A 10,531-nucleotide genomic window follows, 5' to 3' on the forward strand; every position below is an offset into this window, starting at 1 on the left:
CCAAATCAATTCCAGTGCAAGGGCCTCCAGTATTGGTACCTCTCTGCCTCTCCTATGCTCCGTCTGTGGCACACAACGGGATATTCTCCTAAGGGCTGCAATATTTTGGTTTAATCCTGGTTGTTGGGCTCAGTGCAGGGTTGACTTTGTGCCTATCACGTGTATGGGGGTTAGACAGGATTATTTAGTTGTCTTGACTGGCCTTAAAGTCTAGACATGGATGTTCTGGCTACAATATTGCAGTGTCTGACCAGTGGTCTCTCCAGCTCCCAGGGGCCTCGTTCCAATCGAATCCCAGGCCAGGATTCAGAGACTGGCAGCTGCAGGGCAAGGCAATGGGGGCTGGTGGGAGTCACTTTGGGGCTGTTGCTAGTCACAGAAAACAGAACCTCTCCCAACATCCCGACTGCTGCCCATCAGGACATCTGGCCGTAGAGGAGCCGGGTCAGTGCCCCCCATGGAAGGAATCAGGGGGGATGGAAACCCCCAGGATGGGGAGTTGTGTGTTTCAGGCGTGTTGGTATCACTCAAACACATGCACTGTGCCCACACGCAGAGCCAGTTCGTGCTGTAAAACCCCTAGACCCACGAGGGACGTGTTAATCTCAGCACAAGTTCTGCTTTAACCCATTAGAAATAACCCTGTAATTATTGTGGCGTCTCAGTGCCAGAGGACGCCAAACCCCTGAGCTGTCAGTAGAGGGCCAGGTGTAGCGTCACTGGATACTGTCAGTGCTTCGGCAGCAAGACCTTGTACTTGCTGGCCCTGGCAGCTCAGACACATGGCTAAGGAAAGGGGAAGGTTACACGCACTCCAAGCCGGAGCCCTCACCCCCTCCTGCACCCCAACCCCCTACCCAGCCTGGAGCCCCTTCCTGTACCCTGAACCCCTCATTCCTGCCCTTCACACCCCTTTACAGCACTCACCCAGTCCCACACCCCACCCCTCGTTGCAGCCCAGAGCCCCTTCCCATACCCTGAACCCCTCTTTCCTGCTCTTCAACCCCCTTTACAGCCTTCACCCCCTCCTGCATCCCAACTTCCTGCCCATCCCGGAGCCCCTTCCTGTACGCTGAACCCCTCACTCCTGGCCTTCACCCCCGTTAGAGCCCTCACCCCCCTCCTGCACCCCAATCCCCTGCCCAGCCCAGAGCCCCTTCCCATACCCTGAACCCCTCATTTTTGGACTTCACCCCCCATTAGAACCCCCACCCCCTACCGCACCCCAACCCCCTGCCCAGCGCGGAGCCCGTTCCCGTACCCTGAACCCCTCATTTCTGGACTTCACCCTGCATTAGGACCCTCACCCCCTCCCACACCCCAACCCCCTGCCCAGCCTAGTGACAGTGAGTGAGGGTGAGGAAGAGCGAGCCACCGAGGGAGGGGAATGTAGTGAATCAGGGGCGGGGCCTCAGGGAAGAGGCGGGGTCTTGGAGAAGGGGCGGGGTTAGTCTGTTTGGTTTTGTGCAGAAAGTTGGTAACCCTACTTCAGGCCTAAAGCCTGGGGTGACCTCTCCACTCCAATCTCTAGCCAAGCAAATTGGAGCCTGCAGGTTTCCAGGCCAGGTTCACTTCGTGTCTCTCATTGGAGCTGCTCTGTACTGGCTCCCTGCACAGCCGCTGCTGCTCCCCCAGAACCTCACCCAAACCTGCAGCCAGCTGTAAGCTCTGGGAGTCACAGCCTGTTCCACATGTGGCTCTGCATCCATTCCTGGGGATTTCTCTCCGCATCCAGCTCTCTGCAGCTCCTCGCCTGCCACGCAGCCACCACTTCCCGCAACAGCCCAGCCCTTTCCTGCTTCAGGACCGTTCCCCTGACCTGGCCAGAGGAAAGAGAAGTGCAGCAGGGAAGGAAATGGTGGGGATTGTAGTCCCATTCTTAGCAGATCTATCACAGTCCCAAACATAGGCTGAAAGACGCTGCAAACAGACAAAGTTCCTCTCTGCCCTATCAGATTATAAGTCCCAAGGTTTCTGGGGTCACATTGATTGCCCCCTCTTGCTTAAAGAAACAGTCTTAAAGTCTGCAGCTGCCTTTTCAGCTCCTTTCTGTACCTTTAACTGCAAACTTTATATTATATCCTTTTGGTAACACCCTGATTTCCTGTATTTTTTACCGATTCAACTCCAAAAGATCCATGAAATGTTACCAAGAAATAGAAAATTGAGAAAGTCAGTGTGTTTGTGAAAATGTTCATATCTTTTAAAGCCATCTCTTGGGTCAGTGAACCCTGATCCATGGACATTCGAGCCACACTGAAGACTGGGCATCTGAAGGGAACGTCCAGTTGAGAGACAAAGTTTCACTCTTCCCCAGCAGCAGGCTCAGCAAAGCCAGCGTCACATGAGCTGGCAGAGACCATGTCCAGGACAGGTCGGTACATTTCCAAAACCTTGGAGACCATGGCCTGAGGCTCAGTAGGACTGACACTCTGTAGACCCGAGTCTAGGAAAAGAAAAGGGATGGACAGTGAAAAAGTCAACACAACCCACTCCTTTTCACTGGGGGGGTTGCAACAATGAAAAAAAAAATCCTCAACATTTTAGCTTTGGGTTTAGATTTCCATTGAAAACCACAAAGTTTTCTTGAGAAATTAAAAAAATCCTTCAGCCCAGGCAGCCCGAGGTGCCGGGCTCCCTGGCAGGCCAACACCTCAGCCACCTCTTGCCTCATGGCCTAGGCTCTCAATGCTCTGCTGGTTGCCTCCTTCCTTGAAGGCCCCAAGCAAAAAGAAACAAGCACATGCCTAGCACAAGACAGTTTTGATTCATCGACCTTTGGGTTATGGACCCAGCAGGCTTCTGCTGTGTCACTCTGCTGGCTCTTTACCTACAGCCTCCAGCACCCACACTTGCCTTGCGAGCTCTAGCGCTGGCAGGCAGATGCGCACGCTGCTAGGTAGCAGCCTTGGTAACAGCAGGCATATGTCTCTGTGGCACAATGAGTGAGTCTGTTTTGCTGTTAATTGAAAGGATGGTGGTTTGAGCCCACCCAGGGATGGCGATAACCCCTTGTTCCTCAAGACCTGCTGGGAGCCTCAAAGGCTACCTCAAACCCATCTCTCTTGGCCTCAGTGGTTTCAACTCAGGCCCGAAGACTGTGCTGGATGCGACTCAGAAATCCATCTCCCAACACCCATGCTGGAGGCTCAGGCTTAATCCTCAAGGCTGAACGCAAAACCTTCAGCCAGGCGTGTTTTGCTCCATTGCCGCCTTCGCCCAAGCGGCAATGGAGAAATGTAGGAGAAACGCCGGCTAGAAGATGCCTCCCTCTCACTTCTCTGTAGGCTGTGACATTATTAATATCAACTGGGACCATATAGATCATTGCTGCCACCACTGTTATATATTTGCAGCAAATATTGTGCAAAAGTTGTCGTGTGAAGTGTCTGTGACAAGGTTATGATTTGCTGGTTATAATTATACTAGCTGTATGTGTGTACCATTTTTGTATCTGAAGTTATGAACATGGGCTATGTACTTGTATCTCAAAGGTATTTGATTTAAATACCCTCAGTGATGCATTTGGTCAGCTTTTTGAGAAAGGACTATTCTCAGTTAAGTGCCCAATCAAGAAACGCTTCACTGACAATGGACTTTGGAAAATGCCAATCCACATCTGAGCTTTCCTGGGAACATTCAAATTAATATGTAAACAATGGCGTAGGGCTGCAAATTGAATCATGCATGGACATGTGACCTGCCCATGTGACTCCAGACTCCATCTTGCTGCTGTGATTTTCCTAGGTCAGCCCTAGGACCAATCCTATTCAACTTATTCATAAATTATTTGGAGAAAGGGGTAAACAGTGAGGTGGCAAAGTTCACAGACGATACTAAACTGCTCAAGATAGTTAAGACCAAAGCAGACTGCAAAGAACTTCAAAAAGATCTCACAAAACTAAGTGATTGGGCAACAAAATGACAAATGAAATTTAATGTGGATAAATGTCACGTTGGAAAAACATAACCCCAACTATACATACAATACGATGGGGGTTAATTTAGCCACAACTAATCAGGAAAGAGATCTTGGAGTCATCAGGGATAGTTCTCTGAAGATGTAGCAATGAATTGACACATATGACCCCAAGATGAGATCATTAATACACTAACCTGAGAAGAAGGACACCCCAACACTGGTAGGGAGAAGAAATACAAAAAGGGAAGAGGGGAGAAACCCGTACTGAACATGCATTACACCTAGCGACGGCAGCAGAACAGATTATCGGCTACACAACCCAAGAACGGGATCTGCATGTTGCTGTAGACAGATCAATGAAAAGCTCCATTCAATTCACAGCTGCCAGCAAAAAAGTTAACATCATGTTAGTATTCATAAGGAATGGGCTGGAGAATAAAACCGAACATTTGTATACAAACCAAAGGGGAAGCCTCCAATACCCTGGAACCACCCTGCCTACTACAGCGCTGCACACAGGATATTTTATATGTATCTTTGAGAACTGGGGAAGAAATGGGTCTAAAAAGAAACATTTGCTAATGAGAGAAAACCACCCGAATATGAAGATATTTTATATTAAGTGAGAGTAATTGGACAGTGGAAGTTCAATTAACAGACAACAGTAATTCCCACCCCCCCGCCACACACACACCGTTCACATGGCAGCAGGGAGCCCTTTGGGGAGGTGCTTTAAGAGGGTACGTGAGGGGAGTGTGGAGCAGGAAAACTTCCTGGCAGTGGGAAGGAGGCAGAAGCAGGGGCAGGCAGATGACTGGCAGTTGGGGGTAGCAGTAGCCAGGACTGTGTAACCTTCTGCTGGACAGTCTCCACTGCAGACTTTTTCCTTCTGTCTCCTTCCTCGCTAGCAGAGAAAGGCCACCCCAGCCCACCCCAGAGGCAGCTGTGTCTCAGGGCTCTGCAAACTGCATCCATTAAGCCCCTTCTCATTTGGGGGATGATTCAGGACAATTTCCCAAAGAAAGGAAGAAAATTTGCTGCAGGTCAAACGGGTGTGAAAATATCCCAAATCTGAGATTGTTGAATTAACATTGGAGAATTAAAGAGAAAATGGGGCAAAATCTGAAAAGGAGACTAGAGAAAGTGTCAATAATTGCTCCACCAGCACTGACCCCTCATGGAGCCCTTGCTGCTTTTACAGCTGAGAGGAGACTTCCTCTCTCTGATGCCTGGCCATGGTGGAACTGGTGACCCAGTGAAGCTGACTTGAGGCTGATGCAAGCTAAGCAAAGCTGAACCAGCTGCCCAGGGTACGGGGTTGGAAGTCAAAATGGGGGGTGGGCCTGGGTTCCCCTACATCAGTGGTACGGGGACAGGCAGCTGTTTCCAGATCGGACACTCGGGGCCCACAAGTGACCTGCTGCCTGACATCAGCTCCTGGACTTGCCTGTTGGGCAGCAGACCCCCCCAGCCCCTCCGCCACTGTACCCCCTAACCTCCACTCCCCTCCCCGAGCTGGGGGAGAACCCAGGAGTCCTGGCTCCTAGCCCTGCCCACCCCCGTATTTCCATAGGCCCCCACCCAACGCCCCCCCCACCCTACATCAGCTTCAAGTTGAGAATCATTTCCCATTCCTGCACTGTGGGAGGGGAGACTTTTAAACGCGCTCTCTGTGCGACTGCACATGGCTAAGCAAAGAGAACAAACCCCAAATCCCCCCTGTGCTTTGGGAGCCAGGTTTGCGGTGGGAATTCTTTAGTTCAGATGACTTCACACCTGGTCATTGTGATTCTTTATCAGTTTCTCTGGGATTGGGGGATTTGTTTCACTGATGGCTGAGTGGTTAAGGTGTGGGAGTGGAAATGCAATAGGTTTCCTCTGTGCAGGTTTGAATCCTGCTCACAGTGAGGTCTGTGTTTTAGCCAGTCTATCACCTGGGCAACACCTCTATACAACCCCATGAGACACTCTCAATTCTCTCCCCACCCCAAGTAAATCCTGTTCTGCTCCTTTCATAGAGATCCCTGGGGCACCACCTCACACTGTGTCCCTGAGGGGTCAGGCAAACTCTCAGCACCTGAAGCCTCTGCCACTCACCTGGTGCCCCATAGATCAGCCAAAGTCCTGGTTCTGCTCCTCTCTCTAGAGTACGAAGGAAGCCAAGTCAGTGACTCCATGGGAGCTATGGGGCTGCAGAACCAACAGAGAAAAAACAGATGCTCAGCACCCACTGGCAGCCAGCTCCTCCCCCGCACACTACAGGCCTTGCTGACAAGCTCCTCCTCTTCCCCTTCAGCACCTCCCACTTGCCAGTGATCAGCTGTTCAGTGGGGTGCAGGAGGCACTGGGTGGAGGGGGAGGAGCAGGGACGGGAAGAGGTGGGGGTGGTTGAGGAATGGGGCAGGAAGTTGCAGGATGGGAAGAGATGGGACAGGGGTGGGGACTTGGGGGAAGGGGTGGAGTGGGGGCAGGGCCTGGGGACAAAAAGGGGGATTTGTCCTTGATCCCAGACCCCTCTAGGGCCGGCTCTGAAGGAAAACGCTGACTATGACAGTGACAATACAACTGACCAGCATTGCAGGGGAGGCTGAGGGAGATCCGCACTCATCAGGTCTCTTCTCTCCCGCACGGTGAGCCAGACACTGCTCTCTCCTGGCTCTCACTCTAGCAGCTGGATGCCAAGGAGCCATTTCCCCACAGGAAGTGCATTGAGTGCCCCTGTGGTGCTGGGGGGGCTGGCACTGCTGCTGGCTGTGGGGCTGGCAGGGGGTTGATGTCTGCACAGACTCTCAGCTGCCAGGCCGGAGGGGGCACTTACCAGACTGGCTCAGTGAAGATGGGGGGTTGACAGAGCAATACAGATGCTCTCCAGAGCACGGAGCAGCATCCGCCCATGGAGGCAAGCAATGAACATTTCCCACAGCCTGGAGCCGAGGGGGAGGCAGCAGCTGCTGTTCCAGCTGCTCGGGGACAGGCCCTGTCAGCCAACAGACACTTCTTAGTCACCACAGCTAATGGTGCCAGGTTCCTCCGGTGGGGGTATGAAGCAGCCATTTGTTTTCCTCTCCTTTTTGTGTGCAGCCGCTTACAAAAACATCCCAGATAGAGAAGCAACAGTCCAAAATGGTGCCCTGCAGCTGCCAAAGTAGCTCAGTTGGGAGAGTGTTAGACTGAAGATCTAAAAGTCCTTGGTTCAATCCCAGGCTTTGGCAGGCCCTTTCTTTCCTCTTTGTGCAGGGGTGGCTTGTTTTCTGGGAGCACAGCAGTGCTTGCACCCAAGATAAGTTACTGATCTTGGGCTCTGCAGTAGGAAAACATAGAATGGGCTTCTGCCCCTAGTTGGTCCACCTGACCTTTAATGACGAGAGCTGTCTTTCTCAATATGGTGGAAGAAAGTGAGGTAGGGCAGTCCTCAGGAATGGTACCAGAGGGCTGCTAGGCAGGGACTGGGGATGAAAACTCCTCTGTGCAACTGAGCAATGGCAGTACCAGGGAAGGGGCATCTAGTAAAAGTGACCCCACACACCTCTCTTCCTCTGGGCACCTAGAGCAGAGGCAGCTGGTGCTGACAGCTGCAAGGGAAGGCTTAAATGCTACAGAGCAACTGAGGTCAGGGCTAGAGGAGGGCAGGACCATGCCTATGTGTGGCCTTCAGACAGTCACAAAAACACTCAGCCAGCCTGCTCTGTGCCATGCCAAACACTCACTGAAGGTCACCAGCATACATGCGGGGCGGCTGCTGATGCTCTGTGGCCAACATCACAAGATGGTAGGAAAGCAGGGCCAGCCCCCATGGTGGGGCCTCTGACTGGTTCCACTCAAGGTGCTCATTTTTGCAGTGGCGCAGGAGATTTTTCCCCAAGAGGCTTTTTCCCAGCTGGTGAGAGGCAGAGAAACACGCAGGCTCCCAAGGTGCTATGTAGCAAACCCCCTCAAGCACAGGGACTGGCGCAGATTTGGAAGAGGGAAACTGCTCTACACACTAGCCCGGGCAGCCGCCCATTTTCTTTGGCAAGTCAGGAATGGCAAAGGCTAGACTGGAAGCACCTGGGACTTCTGCCCCAGCCTTTGGGACAACCATCCCTCAACTCCTTCCCAGGGCTCTGGCTGAAGCCAGAGCATTGGCCTGAGCAGCCAAGAAGAGGTTCCAGCCCTGAAAGGAGCAGGACTTTTAGCCCAAAGGTAAAACTGGACAAGCACAACCACGAAGGGACTCAAACCCTCAATCCCCTGATCCAAAGTCAGATGCCTTATCCCTTAGGCCACATAAGAAAAGGCTCCCCAGCCACTTCTTTGGAAAAGACAGACACTGATACATCTGACAAAGTGGGGATTCACCCACGGAAGCTCATGCTCTAATATGTTTGTTAGTCTATAAGGTGCAACACGACTCTTTGCTGCTTTTGCAGACACTGTGTTTCTCAGGTCAGCTACTGAGAGGGGCCGAGTCTCTCTGAGCAAAAGAAGTTGAGTTCCCAGTGAGATGTGAGACTTAATTCTCTAGAGCCGGGTGCAGGGCTTTGGCAGGGGGTCTCAGGCATGAGGGATTGTGGTGCAGCAGATGGACCAGGTGCCTAGGTGCGGAGATTTTATCTCACTGAGGAGGAGGAGGAGGAATCCAGCTGATAGGCAGTGTCCAGGACCGGTGCAACCACTAATGGAACTAGTTGGCCGCCTAGGGTGCCAAGTGGTTGGGGGCACCAAAAAGCACACTCAGAGAAGGAAGTAGAGTTGAGGTGAGCTGGGGCAGGTGGCTGGGGGGAGGTGTGGGGGGAGGGCTGCCTGCAACAAGTAATGGGGGGATGTGTGTGCAGGTGAACCACTCCCTGTCCCAGCTCATCACTGCTCCATCTTCTCCCCTGAGCAGGCCGCCCCTACTCTAATTCTCCTCCCCCCCCAGGCTTGCTGCACTAAACAGCTGATTGGCACCACAAGCCTGGGAGGCAGGAGAAGTGGAGCAGTGCCAGCGTGCTCAGGGGAGAAGGCGGAGCAGTGGGGAGCTGGGGTGGGGAGCTGCTGCAGCGGGGGTGCCTGGCTCTTCCCCATCGCCCCTGCCCCTGCTCTGCCCCAGTCCCGCCCTCCCGCCCCTGCACTCACTGCATGGTAAGTGGAGTGACCCAGCCCCAGCCTGGTCCACGCCCCTGGTTCCCAGCCATGCAGTCAGTGAGTGCTGTGGAGCGGTTCCCCCCTAACCCCAAACTTGGGAGCCATGGGAGTTGTATGGCCCTGGGTCTCTCATCCCTCCATCCCCTCCCCAGCCCCCAATATCCCTCTTGGGCTCTGTGGGGCTGGTTCTCTCTCCCTGTCCCTGTGCTCCCCCCTGCACAGCATGTCCTGGGAGTGACTCAGTTTCCCTGGACCAACATCTCACCACTCCACACATGTCCTTTCTGTTCCCCACCTCCCTCCACCCCACCCCATTTTCCCTGCACGCCAGGCTTGGTCTTTGCCAGCCCCATCTCCTCTCCTCCTGACCCCAATATCTCCTGCCCCTATGGGTCTATAAGGCTGGGTCTCTCCCTCCCACATTCTCCCCTCATCCCCTCCCCCAATATCTCCCGGCCCCAGGCTGTGACGTGCTATGACGTGTGCTGGGGCTGTGACGTGTGCTGGGGCCAGGGCTGGGTTTTTGCTGTCCCAAGCGGCGGGGAAAAAACAACAACCCACGATCGCAATCAGTGGCAGCTCCACTGCGCTGCCTTTTTCTTCGGCAGCAACTTGGTGGCAGGTCCTTACCTCTGAGAGGGACTGAGGGACCCTTCGCCGAATTGCTGCCGAAGACCCCGACATGCCGCCCCTTCCCCTTGGCTGCCCCAAGCACCTGCTTGCTGAGCTGGTGCCTGGAGCCGGCCTGGCTGGGGCTGTGACGTGCTGTGAGCTGCTCACTCCCCAAGGGCAACTCACTCACTTGAAACCAGCAGGACAGAAGGTGTCACGTGTCCGTGGGCGGAGTTATGCAGATGAGCAGTGTCTGGCGGCAGTACGGGGAGCAGTGAGATGAACCGAAGGAGCCGGGCAGAGAGAATTCTCTGTGTGTGGACAGAATCCGGTGTGGGGAGTTCGTGTGGGGAGTGCCTGCACCGGAGTCACTTCGGGGCAGTGATTGGGTGCAAGTAGGTTTGGGGGCTTTTTGCAATGACAAGGGGTGTCTGCAGCTAGAACCCTCCTAACCCCACTAGTTTTCTCTATGTTGGGGGGGCAGATTCTGTGATGTCACAGTCCTTGGGGGAGGAGTTTGAATCATAACTCCAGAGTGGGAGAACGACTCCCCTGACTCCTGCTCAGTCTCCACTAGGGGGCTGGGCTGGGATCTCTAGAGAGGGAAGCACAGGGAAAAACAGTCTCCCCTATGGAACCCAGGAGTCCTGGATCCCAGTCCCCCTGCTCTAGACCCCTTCCACTTCCAGAGCCAAGGATAGAACCCAGGGGTCCTGGTGTCCAGCCCCTCCCTGCTCTGACCACTAAACCCTACTGCCCTCCCAGGGTGATGCCGGGGTCACTGGATCTGTGTCCCAGCTCTGCTATGTGCCTTGACTGATTTTCCCAAAGTGCTTCCTTCTGAATCTAGCCGACGAAGTGGGAATTCACGCACGAAAGCTCATGCTCCAA

At 53.7% G+C, this 10,531-nt stretch overlaps 1 non-coding gene across 1 annotated transcript; it reads left to right on the forward strand.

The window, feature by feature from the left end:
* Window positions 1-7,061: 7,061 nt before the first annotated feature.
* On the forward strand, window positions 7,062-7,134 carry TRNAF-GAA (transfer RNA phenylalanine (anticodon GAA)). The gene has a single exon. It is a non-coding gene; the product is annotated as a tRNA-Phe (tRNA).
* The last annotated feature ends 3,397 nt before the right edge of the window (window positions 7,135-10,531 follow it).

Source organism: Gopherus flavomarginatus, chromosome 5 (genome assembly GCF_025201925.1).
Source record: "Gopherus flavomarginatus isolate rGopFla2 chromosome 5, rGopFla2.mat.asm, whole genome shotgun sequence".
In the NCBI taxonomy this organism is placed as follows: Eukaryota; Metazoa; Chordata; order Testudines; family Testudinidae; genus Gopherus; species Gopherus flavomarginatus.